At 34.4% G+C, this 14,985-nt stretch overlaps 1 long non-coding RNA gene across 2 annotated transcripts; it reads right to left on the bottom strand.

Annotated features, from left to right (window-relative positions):
• Positions 1-2,970: 2,970 nt before the first annotated feature.
• Positions 2,971-7,360, bottom strand: LOC138318201 (uncharacterized). 2 transcript variants are annotated; one of them, XR_011207845.1, is made up of 3 exons: positions 4,953-7,360; positions 3,937-4,552; positions 2,971-3,661 (listed from the first exon to the last, which is right to left on the bottom strand). It is a non-coding gene; the product is annotated as an uncharacterized lncRNA (long non-coding RNA). The 2 variants fall into 2 exon arrangements; XR_011207846.1 differs by having other exon boundaries at positions 3,937-4,038.
• Positions 7,361-14,985: the final 7,625 nt, after the last annotated feature.

Here is a 14,985-nt window from a genome sequence, read left to right as displayed (position 1 = left end):
ACACAGTAAATACTTAGGCCTCACACTGCAAAACAACCTCCAATGGGACAAACACATAAACAACATCACCGCAAATGCAAACAGAACACTAGGTTTCCTAAAACGAAACCTCACAATCAATTCACCACACATTAAAGAACACGCATATAAAGCACTTGTTAGACCCAAACTTGAGTACTGCTCCTCTATCTGGGACCCACACAATACTGGCCAAATACAACAAATAGAAAAAACTCAACGCAGAGCAGCAAGATATGTACAAAACAGGTATCATAACACTTCTTCAGTCTCAGACATGTTATACACACTCCAATGGCCAACACTACAAACACGCCGTCTACAATCACGACTCATCCTCCTATATAAAATCACACACCATCTCGTTGCCATCAACCCAGAACAATACCTAACACCTGTAGACACCCGCACTAGACACACACATCCCTATGCATACAGACACATCGCCGCCACAAAGGATACATTTAAGTACTCCTTTTTCCCACACACCATCACATACTGGAATCTCCTCCCTGTGGCAACAGTACAAAACACTACACTGGAGGGCTTCAAGGCAAACATAAACAACGTAGCCCTTGAAGCCCCCACTCACAAATAAACACCTCATTTTTTTATCATGATTTTAACCTATCTACTTTTATCTATTCCAGCACCAAAAAAAAAAAAAAAAAAAAAAAAAAAAAAAAACTGTATATAACCCCTTCCCCCACGCCACTGAGCCAATCACTCACCTAAAATCGCCACTATTGACGGCTGGTGACTCACCAAAGAAGAAGAAGAAGAAGAAGTGGCAATTTAGGTGCTCTCCATAGACTACATTGTATAGCCATCAGGGAAATTTGGTGCAAATGTCATGGTTGATTGACTTTTACCTGTGTTCTATTTTTAGCCCCATAGTAAGCAATACAGGTGATTTTATTTGTGACTTTTACAAACATTTAGATGATGAAATTCGTTTCCATTTGAGTAATTATGTGGAAAGTTGTATTAGTGATGATGCCATATAAAAATTATGATGCCCTTTTTTGATGACAATGTTTAAATCAACTTTATCACTTTTCATTTCATAGAATCCTGCATTTGCGTAACAAAATTATCCCTCAAATACAGGACTATTACTCAAATGCAGGACTATCCTGCATATACGGGATGGTCCTCAACCTGCCAAATGTAATCCAATAGGCTAATATTAATTAGATCTCGATATTGAGAAACTTCTGATGTGCAATACCGTACACGACGTAATGATCAAAAGTGTCTCGTCGTGCTATACCTCTAACATTGGGTGGAGTACACCAAATGCAACAAAATCCACCACAGCTACACTCTCCACTCACTTGACACGTCAAATAGACCTACATAAATATATACTTAGGCCTCACAATACAAAACAAACTCCAATGGAACAAACACATTAACAACATCACCGCAAATGCAAACAGAACACTAGGTTTCCTAAAACGTAACCTCACAATCAATTTACCACACATTAAAGAACACGCATAATATAATTTTAGGTAAAGCATATCTGAGAGCGCAGCAGTGAATACATTCTTTCGTTGGTTGTTTTTTAACTGTGTTACTAGTAAATAGAAATATGCCAGGTAAAAAAAGGATTTCCAACGGCGAAAGACAAATTACCCCTGACCCATCAGTCTTATCGATGTTGACATTTTTTTTTATTCTTATTGCTTAAAGTGTGTGCTGACTAACATGTTCTGCTAGAAACCATTTAAAGAATTATTAATTATTAAAATCATAGCTTTGTTGAATTACTGGCATTGTGTTTATGACAAGAAAACCAACATTGAACACTACTTTCACTTTCTGCAAAAATATGTGACTGCATGCGGCTACAAAATATATCTCAACGTTATTCTCCGTTGCCAGACGGAAAATTCTGAAGCAACTACTCACGTAAATTTGATTGATGAGGTTAACTGTGCTGTATACCCAGAACATTTTAAAGGGGAAACTAAGTCCACCTCAAGCGTATTTTAAGTGGATAATGTTTAAAAGTATAAGTATGTTCCAAGTCCAAAATCAATAGGAAATAAGTGCATTTTAAGTGGGTCTGTTTTAAAACACAATTATGAAATGTAGCTGTAAGCGTAATTCTGGTAGTTAAAGTGGATTTAAAGTGGATCACATAAGGGGATTTTAAGCGTCTAAAATATGTAAATGAGCTATCCAGTGGATTTGAAGTGGTCCCACTAAGGGGATTTGAAGTGGTCCCACTAAGGGGATTTGAAGTGGTCCCACTAAGGGGATTTGAAGTGGTCCCGCTAAGGGGATTTGAAGTGGTCCCGCTAAGGGGATTTGAAGTGGTCCTAATAAGGGGATTTGAAGTGGTTATGCTAAGGGGATTTGAAGTGGTCCCACTAAGGGGATTTTAAGCGTCTAAAATATGTAAATGAGCTTACCAGTGGATTTGAAGTGGTCCCGCTAAGGGGATTTGAAGTGGTCCCGCTAAGGGGATTTGAAGTGGTTATGCTAAGGGGATTTGAAGTGGTCTCACTAAGGGGATTAAAAGTGGTCCTGGTAAGGGGATTTTAAGCGTCTAAAATATGTAAATGAGGAAACCAGTGGATTTGAAGTAGTCCCTCTAAGGGGATTTGAAGTGGTCCCGCTAAGGGGATTAGAAGTGGTCCCACTAAGGGGATTAAAAGTGGTCCTGCTAAGGGGATTAAAAGTGGTCCTGCTAAGGGGATTTTAAGCGTCTAAGTTATGTAAATGAGGAAACCATTGGATTTGAAGTAGTCAAAACATCAAGAGCTAATATTCCATCAAAAGTATCTTTAGTAACTTCTGGATTCGTTTCTTAAATCAAAATTAAATTAAATTGCTGTAACAACTATTGTTTGAATCTCTAAGCAAAACTGGAGTCCAGAGGTTTGTGAAAGATCTTTTACTGGAATAGCTCTTACTTCTGAAAAATAACAAACTTGACAATTAAATTTCAATGTATTGTATTTCATATAAACTAATTTCTTTTTTTAAAATACATTCTTAAATAAAGTAAATATGGAATGGTACACATAATAATTAGAAATAAATAAAATCATCTATTACATCATTATCTTAAATAACTTATATAACGGTATTATGAAACAGGATGTATCTGATCAAAACTACACATGACAAGTAGAAATACCATATTAGACATCCCAATTATTTGTATGAATACATATGTGTTAAAATATTCATTATCAGAAATAACATTACCTTCCCAAGCTCATTTCTTTGGCATAAATGAAATAGTAAAGAAATTAAAAGAAAAACAGCATATTTTGTGATATCAATGAACAACTTAAAGTTGTATGGTCTGTGACTACATATTTTTCTCCGCCTCTCCAAGTTTTGAACTTTCGATATTTAACGACTTTTGTTAAGTTCGTAATCACAAAGTTACTAAACTAAAATATTGATTTTTAACCTGTACACGTTTAAAATAGCTCGAAGGTGTCCGAACTGTTCCAATCTATTCCGATCTTGACTAAGTGATACGGCTCTGGAGGTTCCAATCTATATATGGGTATCGCGGATTATGTACACCACACCTAATCTCATCTTTTGTACTGTATATGTCTGCATGGGGAAGTGTCTTCTCCATTTTTAACTCCAATCTGCACATGTACAGAACCTGGTGAAAGTAAAAAAAATGAATGAAAGATAGCAACCAATTATAATTATTCATTTATGAATTTGTTTAAAAATCAAAACCAGGAAGGGTTAACATATTAGAATGATGTAATAGGGTTGTGGTTTTTCAATTAGAATTATTGTGATCAGCATTTCAATTTACCTGGGTATATTAATTCATTTAGATTTATGAATTACTCTATAATTGATTAGTTGCTTTTGCACACAAACATTTATTCACAATGCATTACCATATTTATGAGTATATTTAATTACCAATGATAAAGATAAAAGTGTTGGACTGGTGCAAATTAATCTCCAATAATCAGTCAAACGTACTTGTGGTTTTTTTCTTCTTTCCTCGACATTGTGTTATTCCTGGAAAAAATTATATGAATGATATCATCACAAGCTAATTGCATAAATAATAATCATACTGTATTTAAAATTCCAAAATGTAAACAAATAAATTAAAATTTCATATTTAAGTTTAAATGGAAGGTAACTTATAACTATATATCTTATATTTTCTAAAACTTTTCATCAATATAAGACTATCCAATTTGAAAATAAATTTTCACATATTCATATTTGAATTATAATTTTTAATACACGTATATCATAAAATCCAGACAATTACATGCAAATATAGACCAATAAAATGATTTGTATTTCAAAATATTCAATGTATTTTGTTACAGCAATCAATGATCAATTGTTAGCAGCTTTGTTTAACAGAATTATACCGAGAATTACCAGGGTATTCTCGAGCTCTTATTCTTCACAACCTGAACGACATCGGGCATTACACATAGTTGTGATTTATCTCCCCTCGGTAGCTCCGGTTGTTACTCTTCCATGTCAGTTACGATTTTTGAATAGGCCTAATTTTCTGTTGCCAACACGAAGATAACTTACATATATTCATATTACAAGTTACATTTTTTTAATTCAATAATAGTTTAAGATGTACAAAACATAATATTTTGGTTACCAATCCTCATAAAACACAGACTTTTTGATAAAAAAGAACAAATAGACCCTCAGTATTTTTCTTCTGAAAACAGTGAATTAAAAAAATCAAAAAAATAAGATCGTTCAAACTCATCCACATTATGTCCAAACTTTATGAAATACTTGGTATACATTAGTTATTTAAACCATGTTTTCAGTAATGATGTGATTTAGTTATTGACCAAAGCAAGAAATTTCTGTGGTATTTAAAAATTTACGACCTGCTTTGTGTAACCGGTAGGTTAGGCTAATTCTATGGTGAAAATTGAAAAACGTACCTTAATTCTGAAATGTAAAACTTGCTGTGATTGATGAATCAGCTAACAGACATGAAATAAACCCCCATCAAGTTGATTTAACATCGTCTGTACGCTTGGCAAGGCAGAGTCCGAGTTGTTTACATTTTCAAATTCTTCCGTAAACACCTTCCTCTTTTCCCGCGAAAAGTCACGTGATCAACAAAGGGGATTCCCCGGTCGGGATTCCACAGCAAAGTGCATGCTGTGCATCTTAGTTAAACAAATCTTTGCCTCAGTGAGGCCTTCGGCAAATATTTCAACTAGTGTAGTTGTGAAATGATTAGTGTATTAATGAAGTATTTCTGGTGATATTCTTGTAGAAAGATAATGTATTCACCGACTGTATTTACGACAACAGTGTTTACTCTTGGTTTCCGACATGTAGACTTTGCCTCAGTGAAGTTTTCAATCCAAATATTTCGACCAGTTTTAATGTTGATAACTGATGAAAGTGAACAAATCAAGTATTCCTGGTGTTATAATGATGGAAAGATCGTTTACTCACAAGTGTCAGTCTGATTGCCTATTTACGACAAAATTGTTTACTGTACTATACATATCGGTTTACGGCATGCAGTTTGGAGAACATGTTCACTACACGTGTGTTTATCACTAATTTTAACGATAATTTTCATACCTATAACCTAGCGTGTTTGTTTAATCCAAGCTGGATAATAAGCCCCAAACCCCATTTAATGGAATGTATGGATAGTGTGTGTGCACCTATACACAAACATATTGATAGCCACCTGTGAGTGACTGGTTAGCCGAGGTGTGAATTAATGGCTAGTTAGCTTAATCGATCTATATACATCATCAATAATGCGTCTGTATCTACTTAAAAACAAAGATTTTATTCTTCAAATTGCATCAACACTCACTTGAGTAAAGTACTATTATGTCTTTATTTAGATGTTTTAATGAATCTTCATTTTTCTTGTAAAATTGCGCATGAAAATCCTAAAGCATATCTAGCAATGCTCCTTACGTAGGGAACCGTCTCGGCTGTGGGCCGTGTGCAAAAAGTCAAGTGTGCAAAAAGTCAAAACACACGTGGGATTTATAAGATGCCGAAAATGACCTATATTTAAGATTATCGATGAGTGGTTTGCAATATTATTACTGCAGAACTAACAAGCTACAAGGTTAGTGACATTTTTAGCCGTACTGTTATATATAATTAGCCATCAGCTTGGATCTGGTACCGTAGTGAGTTCACTTACAATGTGATTATCGCAAGCCAATGCAACGTTATTCGATTGCTCTTTAAAGTTTGTTAATTATCTTCAACACACTAATATTACTTATTGTCACAATTTTAAGTAACTAGATTATAATCTTTTCAAATATTTCTGATAACTATTCATGGAGTGCACGGAGTACGGTGGACCGCCGATGATTTGGACATCTGCAAGATATTTCACAGACAGTTTCAGGTTACGGTGGCCAATAAAAGAAAACAAACACAATGCAATTTTAGTATTATTTCTTCTAAATACAACACTTGGTTGTACAAGTTGTCAAGCATTGATTGGGAATGTTTGCATTGAAATTGCCACTTTTATACATCGATTTTGTGGCTCCATGGACATTGTTTCTCCCAAAAAATTTTGATGCACAAAATGTTACCGTAGAGTTTTTTCAGCATTTTCAGCCCCAAAAAGTACCTGCGCTAAGTACATTGGTGCGCAAGTTACACAAAATTTTACGGTACAGGTCTTTTGACATAAAGCTGTTCTGAAAATCATCAAAATTATTTCACAATGTTCTAAACATGATTTTATTACATTCTGATGTAAAACAATTTTAAAATTTGCCATGTTTGGGGATGATTTATGATTATGCCAAATAAGTTTTTTTCCAAATAATGATTAAGTATTATAAGTGGAAAATAAGTTGTCTAACAGTCTGCAAAATATGACTTAACTTTTCCAAGTGGAAATTAAGTTGGCAAAATTAGATTGCAAATAATGATTAAGTATTATAAGTGGAAAATAAGTTGTCTAACAATCTGCAAAATATGACTTAACTTTTCCAAGTGGAAATTAAGTAGGCAAAATGAGTTTGCAAATAATGATGAAGTATTATAAGTGGAAAATAAGTATTAAACAGAACAAATAGTCGACATAGTGATGGATTGAAGTTGTTTCTAAGCCCTACTTTAAAACCACTTGCTTTTACAAAGGCAAATTGAGAGATACAAGGGGAAACTAAGTGGTAAGAACACTATTTACTTATTATCCCCTTACCTATAAGTGGAATTAAAGTGGCTGGCTTTGTAGTCCAAGGGGGTTTTAAGTGGATGATATGTTTCCCACTTATAATCCCCTTAGGATTCAGTGTAATATAAGGGGCAATAAAGGGGATTTTAAGTCCCGCTTACATTTCTAAGCGACCCTTACACTGGTAACCCAAAATGTGTTAATCTTGCCGAAACTTGTTAGAATAACGGCAGAATACTTAATTTTTAACAAGTTTCGGCAGGATTAGCATATGTGCTTTTTTATTCAGTATTAACCCTTTATATTAAGACTTTTCCTCAGAATTCCAATTCGATTAATAAAATTAAGTATTTCTGCCGTAAAATTAAGTATTTTTCTGTCCGCCGTGGGTCGTGACGGCTGACGGCCGAATAACAGAGGGTATCAGTCACAATTACCCAACTTCGTTACGTGCACGGCTATTTATTGCTACATTGTCGGAGGTTGGGAATCGCCAAACTTTTCCGATGCGACGGTGAAATTAACAGATTCGGAGATAGAATTAAGAGTTTCTGCGTTTATATTCAGTGTTTCTGCGTTTATATTCAATGTTTCTGCGCTAATATTAACACATTTCGTCGCTTACATCGAGCGGGCGCGCGCCGAGCCGTGACGGCCGAGCACACGGCTTACACAGGTAAACTTTACCTTGTGAAACGAGACTTACAGTACGTACAGCCGCCAGCCGATTGTACCTGTAAAATAATTATGTTTACAATTCTCTTTTCCCCTTTAAAAATACATATATCCTCATTATCCTATTCTCCTATATTTTGTTGTTTTCTTTCCCGCGTCTCGTCATTTGAGCTATGCATTTTGCACCTTTTTTCGGAAGAGTTCCGATACGAGCGGTAACAAATGAATAACTGTCTAGGTTATGTGTAAAATATGTGTATATACACGGGGATTAACTATGACAAACAAATTATGTGTTTGATTATGTGCAATTACATGTATGTATATTCTTCTCACAAATTTGAATTGTTGACGATATTAAAATAAGATCGTTTTCCATAAAATAAATAAATATTTGTTATTTACAGACGTTTTGAAAGATATTTTGCTGTTGCCTTTAATTGTAAAATGCTGATTAAGTGTTATACATAATGATCTGCTTTTCAAGTTTGCTGAATTGATTTGATATACATTAAACGACCGATATCATATTCTGGTAATATTTGATGTACTTTGTTGCATGTAATTCCAGTATTTATTTATTTCTGCGTTTATATTCAATGTTTCTCCGTTTATATTCAATGTTTCTGCGTTTATATTAACACATTTCGTCGCTTACATCGAGCGGGCGCGCCGAGCCGTGACGGCCGAGCACACGGCTTACACGGGTAAACTTTACGTACAGCCGCCAGCCGATTGTACCTGAAAAATAATTATGTGTACAATTCTCTTTTCCCCTTTAAAAAATACATATACCCTAATTATCCTATTCTCCTACATGTATATTTTGTTGTTTTCTTTCCCGCGTCTCGTCATTTGAGCTATGCATTTTGCACCTATGATATACCGATATGAGCGGTAACAAATGTACACGACAAACAAATTATGTGTTTGATTATGTGCAATTACATGTATGTATATTCTTCTCACAAACTTGAATTGTTGACGATATTAAAATAGAACGTTTTCCATAAAATAAATAAATATTTGTTATTTACAGATTAAATATAAAAATTTTCACAGCTTCTGAACTCAAAGAATATAAAAATAATGAGAAATTTATGTAAATACCATTTTCTGTCTAAAAGTCTTTTGAGCTACAATATTGCAACTACGGCAAAAACCAGTCCTATTGTGCTTTTGAGACACTTTTTCTTTTATAATTTAAGCTAAATATTAGTAATACAATCATATACCGGGTAATACATAGCTTTTAAATAAAAAGATTTGGTGTCTATCAATCGGTTTTCTAGCGACACCCTTGTAGATCGTCTTTCATAAAATATACACTTTTATAATATTTTTCTTTGCTATTTTAAGTTCTAAAAGTATTGTACGTAAAAATAGCTTAATTACATATTCTTTATTAAAAACTGAACGTCTTTAAAAGATCATGCAGAATAAATCCACTTCAAACTTTATGACGTAGCTATAGTCTACCTACAAGTACATATAGTACCCAATTCAGCTTGTTTTGATTCTTAATTACCGGTAAACACAATATGTTTATGATCCCAACCCCGCAAGTTATCTTGACCGTATATTGCGTCATGGTCCAATAATTATAACTTGTCAAACATACAGGTAAGCCACAGTATCCAGCTATACAGGTACCTCAAGGGGTGACCATCGATAGATGGCCCGAGGGCAGAATCGTAGCCTTCTGTGTTTGCACGGCTTTATGAGAATGGAGGCCGTATCTTTATATAATATGTGATTTTAGAATTGTTTCAATGGAAGTTTGTTAAGACAAACAAATCTACTTTACCGTTTAAAAAATCATATAGGTTTATGAGTTTGAAACACAAAAAGTACCATTCTTATTAGATACATGTACATGTTTTGTTGTAGAGCCTGGGTAAACATGTACACCGTTTCCCGGGGAGGGGGGGGGGGGTAGATCGGGATGAGGTAAAAACTAGCTGGCAAAACATATAGTAAGTGATGCTGAATACACCTCAATTATTGTCATGACAGGCAGCCGTGAAGTGGAGCTGACGGGAGCTGTACAATGCGTAAATCAAGCATGTCTGTCACAACCTTGAATTTACCAATAATACATGTATATATTATAATCAAAATTAATTTAGATTAGGTACTTATTCAACATCGTAATATGGTATTTTATATACATAGTCATGACAGGAGAGGACCTTATTAGGCTTTGCCTGTTGTCCAATCCATTTAGCAATACATTAATATAATATCTTTCTCTGTAATTCATGTATATCTTGTATTGATTAATAAAATATTTTGAAATGAAATATACATAGTCATGATAATCAGGTTTCTGATATATGTAAAAAGCCAGTGTAAAAAAAATAAATTAATGAAAAGATATTGGATGAAATATGATTTTCCAATAATCTTGAAATAAATGTTTTAGTTAATTATACACTTGGTATTTTGATTATTTTTTATTTTAATATATAAAGCGTCATTAGCAAATAAATTAAAATGCACTACCAGTTAAAATACATATCCCTATTGACTACCATTGTTGTATAACTGTTCGTATTTGTGTGATGAGTACAATGTATATGTAGAGAGGCTGCCGCCTAAGTACAGCATGCTATAAATGGACCTCCTGGGGTTGGGATAAGGTACTACATGTACACAGGTGTTGTTAGTCTGAGATACACTTGACTGAACATATTGAAGGGTGCCCAAAAAAGGCCCCAGGCCCCTGGCCCCACTCTGACCAATGTTAGGTAATTTAGATTATCATATCCGTGTGGTTGATGGAACAGTATGAAGTCCAAGTGACCATGGCAACTGCAGGCCTAGCCTAGGGGTCTACCTTTCGTGCAGGCATATTTTAAGTGTACAATATACTATGTATACATGTATGGATCACACACTGTTATCACGTAACTCACGCGGTTTGTAAAAGAAGGTCAGAATAGGATATTGTCAAATTATCAGAGTTTCTAGAATTAAAATAATTGTGACAAATTCAGAATCTAATCAACAACTATGAATCTACAGTTTAAATGGGTAGAACTTGGATTTATTTTGATTGTCTGTTTAATTTATTATCAGGCATGTGACCTACATTTTTGCGATCGGTCCTTTGAACAGTGTACTTATATTGATGCTCACGAGCAGCCACATGCCCGATTCTAAATTTTTGCTTTCTTAAGCCAGTGCTTACAGGTTCCTCAATCGGTTGACACAATAAAATGTAATTTCTAATGCCTATTTGTAACGTCTATGGACGATTTCACATGTAGCAAATGTATACGTACGATTTCACATGTAGCAAATGTATACGTATATACATTTGACAGGATTAAAACTATTTCGCGCACCTTGCCGTTTAGAAAACTAGATTACATACATAGTTAAACATTTTATGAAGAATTTAATTTGTTTATGTTTATCATGATGTCCTTGCTTTTATTATGCCCATCAATATATCCTTTTTAATCAAAATATTTTGCCTATCAAAATATCTCTTGGGCGACGATTTGCTAACACTGAAAATCTTACTCCCTGCAAGGTTCATCACTTTATGCGTTCGAAAAAGAATTGAATCTTTAAACTACATATCACTTTCTAAGAGAAATAGTTTTTACTGGGAAAATGCGGACTTGAACTATCCATTGATGAGACTTAACCAGTACGTGGTTTACCGTACGCAGTTAATTTGCAACGCAGTTAATTTGCTTTTATAACTTCTAAGAAACGTCCAAATTATACGTCCTATAAATTAAATTGTATGATAATTTATATTGATACATTTTACTTTATATGTATCTATTCAAATAAACATTACAGTACGAATGATTTCCAGTAATTAACGGCAATTTTATGTTGCAATAAATATTATGTTTCTGATCGCAATAAATATTTCTATCTGTCAAAGTCCATAGACTGCAGAATAAATACATATTTTCTCATATCTCTGTGGCACATCATCTAGTCTGTCTGTGGTCTTGATGTAGTGGACATTTTACCTCGAAACGATGTCCACCTGTAGGTGGACACCGTGTTCACACGTAGTGCACTCCGAGTCTACCTGTAGTCTAAATCTTGTGCACTCCGTGTCTACCTGTAGTCTTAACATCGTGCACTCCGTGTCTACCTGTAGTCTAAACCTCGTGCACTCCGTGTCCACTCGTAGTTCACACCGTGTGCACAATGTGTAACCTTTAGTCTACTACCAACTGTAATTTGTTTGTCATAGTTAATCCCCGTGTATATACACATATTTTACACATAACCTAGACAGTTATTCATTTGTTACCGCTCGTATCGGAACTCTTCCGAAAAAAGGTGCAAAATGCATAGCTCAAATGACGAGACGCGGGAAAGAAAACAACAAAATATAGGAGAATAGGATAATGAGGATATATGTATTTTTAAAGGGGAAAAGAGAATTGTAAACATAATTATTTTACAGGTACAATCGGCTGGCGGCTGTACGTACTGTAAGTCTCGTTTCACAAGGTAAAGTTTACCTGTGTAAGCCGTGTGCTCGGCCGTCACGGCTCGGCGCGCCCGCTCGATGTAAGCGACGAAATGTGTTAATATTAGCGCAGAAACATTGAATATAAACGCAGAAACACTGAATATAAACGCAGAAACTCTTAATTCTATCTCCGAATCTGTTAATTTCACCGTCGCATCGGAAAAGTTTGGCGATTCCCAACCTCCGACAATGTAGCAATAAATAGCCGTGCACGTAACGAAGTTGGGTAATTGTGACTGATACCCTCTGTTATTGTCCGTCAGCCGTCACGACCCACGGCGGACAGAAAAATACTTAATTTTACGGCAGAAATACTTAATTTTATTAATCGAATTGGAATTCTGAGGAAAAGTCTTAATATAAAGGGTTAATACTGAATAAAAAAGCACATATGCTAATCCTGCCGAAACTTGTTAAAAATTAAGTATTCTGCCGTTATTCTAACAAGTTTCGGCAAGATTAACACATTTTGGGTTACCAGTGTTAGGTTTTTCCTGGGGATCGTCTCGGCGAAATCTAACGCATTCCTCTCAGGGGGTGTCTTCAACGACGTTCGAGGATATCAGAAAAAAAATCAATAAAATAACACACAAAGATTATCGTATACCAGGTATATTAAAGAACAACAAAAAACTTTGTGATTTGTGATCAATGTGTTATTATCCTTTTTTCACTTTTCTTCATGCTGAAAAAACAGCTACATGCACATTACATTTACAAATTTTTATTTTTGCTATAAGGAAATACTCTATCATACAACAATGTTACCTGCTTCTTATAAAAAAAAAATTACTGTATATAAAAAAGCAGAAATCTAGTTTAGTGTTAACGTGCAGATCTTCTGATCTCTCGATTCTCTCCACCGACGGCAATTTTTTCGTTTTTTTTGTATCATGCAAACATGCCTATTCAAACTATTCACAATATCTGGCGAGGGCTACATGTACATGTAGCTCTATTACTACAGAATGAATAATTATATATCTGAGGATTTACATCGGATATATACATGGTCAGTATCTTACAGTAGCTAGGCCAAGGACGTGTCCTTGAATAGGCCTGTTAGTTTTATTTTGGTGTTGACACGGAAAGACGAGATGACTCCTGTCTCCTGGACATTAAAACAAATCATTTATTTCATCTAGACAAATAATAATTTGAAAATTCCGCCTGCAAGGAGACGTCCTTGGCCTATCGCTACCCACAATACACTTGATCGTGGTCTTATACATATGTATTATGTAACTTCTCATCGATAATTTGATCAAGATATATCTGTCTTCGACAGTTATATTTAGAAATATGAATATGTGGAAGGAACGTATGTACAAGATAAAAACAACCCATCTCAACTGCTATTCCGGGACCGTGAAATGTAATATTGGTCACCTCAGCCCAAGCACAGGGGCACGCAAATTATTCATTATTTAAAATAATTCCTATGTACGTCATGTCCACATGACTGAAAATTATATATTATGTAAATATCGGTTAGCTTGTAATAATAATAATAATAATAATAATAGACTTTATTTATTCTTGATAACATATTGAGTCAAAGACTCACATATGGTCAAGTAAAATGTACAATATATACAACATTGACAATTATATGGTAGTAAAAGTGGATAATGAAGAAATTTTGTGAAAAATATATATTAGAAGACGAATGACAAATAACAACATATCACAGTTCAATTAAAAGAAGGTAGAATGATAATAGAAATAATAAAACTGGATGTTGATGAAAATAAAAAAGAAATACAAGAGGTATCACAATGTTTTAGCATTACAAGTAGCCCGATCAATCATGGCAAGAGCTCAGCCTCAGTGTTAGTCGTATCAACCCTAGCCACGTCATCTGAGCTATCGCCATTTTGACCACGCACCATAATCGTTAAAACATTTCAGACTAGCACATATCACATGAAATATCTGTTCATTAAATGAATAAAAAAAATCCTGTTGTCCTAGCATGCTACGACATGAGATATTGTTTAGCACATTTTTTAAAAGCCAGAAGACAGTTTTGTACATACGATGGTAATTTGTTCGAGGTGTAAGGACCTTGGTATGTAAAAGATCTCCGGAATATATTTGTTTTTAAAAGATGGCAAGAAAAACAAATTATGTGTTGATGATCTTGTTGTCCTTGTTTGGATTTCCGATGACAACTTAAAACTGTAATCGGGAGCTGCATGTAGATTGTTTAGAACTTTGTACATAAAAAAATAGCTGTTGTACATAATTCGCTTTTTGAATGGTAACCAATTAAGTGTTTTAAACATATCACTGGAAGGTGCATGACACTTGCATTTCAAATTGACTCTTGCAGCACGTTTTCGATTTTTTTTCATTTTTGGTTATATAATTTTGAGAAGCATTCCCCCATAAAGTACAGCAGTAATCAAAATGAGAATTTATTAAACAATTGTAATAGGTGAGACAAGATGATTCAGTCATAAACGGTTGAAAACGTCTAATTTGGAATATTTGGAAGGATATCTTTTTTGAAGTTTCAACTATTTGCTTATCCCAAGATAGACAGTCGTCAATGGTAACTCCGAGAATTTGTTCGTGCTTTACATTTTCTAATTGTACA

This window comes from Argopecten irradians, chromosome 3 (genome assembly GCF_041381155.1).
Source record: "Argopecten irradians isolate NY chromosome 3, Ai_NY, whole genome shotgun sequence".
Classification (NCBI taxonomy): domain Eukaryota; kingdom Metazoa; phylum Mollusca; class Bivalvia; order Pectinida; family Pectinidae; genus Argopecten; species Argopecten irradians.
This window is presented reverse-complemented; position numbering and strand designations above follow the sequence as displayed.